The sequence below is a fragment of the Triturus cristatus genome, chromosome 1_2 (genome assembly GCF_964204655.1).
Source record: "Triturus cristatus chromosome 1_2, aTriCri1.1, whole genome shotgun sequence".
Lineage (NCBI taxonomy): Eukaryota > Metazoa > Chordata > Amphibia > Caudata > Salamandridae > Triturus > Triturus cristatus.
Genome location: NC_140580.1, coordinates 625,578,553 through 625,582,840, shown reverse-complemented (window position 1 = coordinate 625,582,840; position 4,288 = coordinate 625,578,553). Strand labels below are relative to the sequence as shown.

Here is a 4,288-nt window from a genome sequence, read left to right as displayed (position 1 = left end):
CAACTGTTCCTTTTTTAATTAATCACTTGCTTGACTGGTTGGATGATTTGAGATTTGGATGCTTTTTGTATAGCACCTTGTTTGCACCAGGAATTTGAACTTTGGCCTTTGGATTGTTTGTTTGGCTGGCTGGATTGTTCATGCCTTGGATACTTTTTGAATAAAACATGGTTTGCACCTGAATTTTGAACTTTGACTTTTAGGTCTTGATAAATGGTTACAATTTGTTTTTAGCCTGGTTTTTTTCATTTATGCACATCATTTACTAATACTGATAACTTGTAAGCTCACCTTACGAAGAGAGATTGTGACAAAGCATGAACAGTTTGTGATATCATTTTAATGCATTTGGGAAAATGAAATACCTGCCATTTAGCGTTGCATGATTTTACACTGTTTTTAGGTCCAGCCTAAAGTGACAGCGCGCATGCGCTGCTCGCTCCGCCGACTCCCCCGCACATCCTTTTCATTGGCTTGTGTCTTTGTCATTTCTAAATCCTGCCTTCCGATTGGTTTGGCTGTTAGTTCCTCCTTATGACGGCCATGTTGTCATTTGTATCCTTCCATGGCTACTGACCCCTTTACTTCGAGTGCTGCATGGTATGTGTTATTTAGATTGTGAGCCCTATTTTCTTCCCATGCCTAACCCTCCACCTGCCCGCAATCCCGTTGTTCATGCCTTCTCGCCCTCCTGTCCCCCGCCCGCACTCCTATTTGCAATGTAATAGGTCTCGCATAAATGCAAGTCAAAGTGCATTGCAAATGCTTGGTTTTTTTGCAAATGCTTGGTTTTTTTCTCTAATGTGCGCCCACAACTCGCTTTCCGCCAAGTGGACTGCCTCGTCATTTTGCGATTCCCCCAGAAATTATTAAACATAACCGGGGCAGACGATAACACTGTCAGTCAGTCATCACAGACTTCTGAATGTCCAATGAGGAGCTAGGATGAGGAACCAATGAGGAAATAGCTTTCATAATTACCATGGAGCAAGGAAAATTTATATAGAATTTCTCTGTTATAGAGTTGTGTTCCTTGTAGCAGCCAGTGCACAGGAGACGTTTGCTTGGCGCCGTTTGTCAGTCATCTCAGTGGTTGTTCACGAGGTTTAAATACCAGTAGCATAATGGCAGGTTTACACATGTCAAGGTTTGTAGAATGCACACATGCCATCGTCCGGGCTGTCCCTAAATCCCTGTGCGAGGAAGCCCTGAGGACGGAAAAGGGGAAAGTGGTGAACATTGTGGCTGCTAAGCGTCAGCAGGATTTCTACATGGGCGTGTTGAAAAATAAACTGGAACTGCAAGTGATAAACCTGCTGGCATATGAAAGCCTCCCAGACTGTACATTTGTGGAAGATGTGGAGGTGCTGTGGGGAGAAACAGCCCTCATCATCAGACCAGGAGTGCCCAGCCGAAGGAAAGTGATACTGTATTTGTAGTACTGTGAACACCCAAAGTTCACACAAAGGGAGTGTCTGGCCCTTGGCAAGCAAGACCGCACTGCTTCACCCAGTCGTCCAGTTTCACAATTGAAATACATATCGCCACAGAGATTTGCATCTTCGTAATACGTCATTTGAAATGAGCGGTAAACACTTTAGGATTTGCATGTTAAAAATCATGTCTGGATGTATTTTGTTTTCACATGGTTTTTAATTAAGCTGTAAATCATTTTAGGAGATTCTTTTATTTTTTAACTCGGCCCAACCCTTTGGTGGTTTGTATAGATGTCAGGTGGTCATTTAATGATAGAAGTGCTCTGGTATTTTATAATAAGTGGTGGGTACTGGAAACACACATGATGTGAACTGAGTTTAAATTTTTGATAGCTTCTTATATGCCTTCCCAGAAGTGACACCTGCTGACTTCAGAAGAGAGCCATCACAATTCATATCCTCTGTCAATGTTTTGATTTTAAGAATGCCCTTGTATGGAAAGACATTGAAAGCAATCATACACACAAGCGGACATACATGCACACAGAAATACACAATCACATACATAAACACATCTGCATAGTCCCACATGCACCCACGTACGTGTAAAAAAGATACACATAAAGGCCCATGCATACACTCACAGTTAAAACCTATACAACGGAGCACGCGTACACACAAAATCACAGAAATGGACAAACGCTCAATACATACTGTCACAAATAGCAAACACACATGCACATTTCCAAGTTCAGATGCCTACTATTTTGTACTTTAACTTTATCACTTTGTTTCTTCTAAATATGTCATTTTGTTTACTATACATTCCATTTATGTTGACAGCATGTCTCATTCCATAGCCTGAAATGTTCAGTTCTGAAGATTGCAAAGTTTGGATGCATTTATCTTCACCTCACGGAAACAGAAAACATTGGGTGTGGTCCCCTGTTGTCCTAGATGCATCCAAAATTCGTGCCTACTTCCTAGTCCCTAAATCACCCTCACGATCACTTTTATGCAGCACAATTTATATCTGTGGTTTAAATCTGCAATCTAAAAAGAAACATATATTGCCCATTCCACTCATAACCCGTGCTCTGAAACTTGAAGGGCCTCTACAATATGTTTAGGTCGAGCATAGTGGCAGCATGCATGCGCAGCTCACTCTAATAATAATAATAATAATAATAATAGGTCATTTATAGAGTGCCTGCCTACCCCTATAGGTTTGTACCCGCGCTAGAAACACATCAGCTGGAGTGGAAAGAAAAAACCGGACTAGAGTTGATATAGCCAGGTTTGAATACACACAATTTAGTGATCCGAGTAATTTCGGGTCAATGCGGATTCACCTACTTAACTTTTAATGAAGGTGAAAAAGTACCAATTGCATACAAATCACATTTGTATACACAAGCGGAAATGCTATTCACTTCGACAGAAAAATTTCTGACAGCAGTTCAAACCGCTGTAGCAAAAGAAAGAGCTCTAGCTCAGGGGAAACGCATTATTGTTGTGACTCCAGTACCAGCCTTTGAGGCAGTTACAAAATCGAGCATTCCAAATACAAAAGCTTTACATCCAAGATGGTTACAATGGGTTATTCTCTTGCTGCAACCGATGTTGAATATGTTTTTGAGCCTAATTTAAAAACACAAGCATTCCTGCAATTCGAACACGAATGTCCTCTGCCTATTGAGATTCTCCCTCTTGACCAGTATGAATTTATAATTTATATTGGCGGATCAGCACAACCCGCTACGGAAAGTAAGCAAGCTTATAGTGCAGCATGTGCGATCGTTAAAGGTCGTATGCTTAAAGGTAAATTCTGACCGAGGGTCGCTAAAACACAACCTCTATGAGATTGTACAGCTCAGCGAGCTGAATTACAAGCATTCAAATTGGCACTTGAAAATACGGAGTGCGAATTCCCCCACATTTATAGTGTGCGATTCTTTTTACTGTGTACAATCATATAATGATTATTTATAGAATTGGCTTCAAAATGGTTTCAAAGACGCAAAAGGTGGCACAATCAAGCATAAAACACTTTGGGAACAAGTAGTTCAGTTGCAAAATGGACTACAAAACACTCACATGATACACACGCTGAGTCATCAAGGTGATGGCATTCACGTTGCAGGGAATTCATTGGCTGACGAAGCTGCAAAGGGGGATGTGCAAACGGCTTCCGTAGCTGCGATCACTCATTCAAAAATGAAAATAGACAGTGAGATATTGTCGGCTGTCAATGCTTCAAGCAAAGGCAGTGGTGCAGCATTACCTTAAAAATTTCCACTCAAATACTCGTATATAATTGATGCAAACAACGTTCCGTTTCGAATCCCTGGAGTGGGGGATAGGGTAATTCCAAACATGGAACGTAGATTAGGACTAATCCTAGCAGCACATGAAGGGATAGCCTCTGCCCATGCTGGTGTTTCCGCCACGTATCGTTATTAAAACAGAGATATTAGTGGCCCAGCATTAGGAAACAGACCAGTAACTATCTTTTGGAATGTGAAATATGCCAAAAGATGAAAGTCTATACACAGTGAAACGTGATGTGCAAACGCCCCTGTTAATTTCAGATAAACCATTAGCTTGTGTTTACCTGGATCACTGTGGTCCCTTGCAAAGGGATGGTAACTATAAATGTATCATGGTCGCAGTGGATTCGTGCTCAAGGTTCCTATGGAGGTGGCCTCAGCGCTCGGCTGACGCTCAAACTGTTATAAAAGATTTGCGAGTATTTATCGGCACATACGCAATAGGCACGCTACACTCTGACTAGGGCCCTGTGTTTAGCTCTCGGGCTTACAAAGAAGCCATGGCCAGTTTGGGCATTGCAT

At 41.7% G+C, this 4,288-nt stretch overlaps 1 pseudogene; it reads left to right on the top strand.

The window, feature by feature from the left end:
- Positions 1–1,124: 1,124 nt before the first annotated feature.
- LOC146867737 (N(G),N(G)-dimethylarginine dimethylaminohydrolase 1 pseudogene) lies at positions 1,125–1,439 on the top strand (annotated as a pseudogene).
- Positions 1,440–4,288: the final 2,849 nt, after the last annotated feature.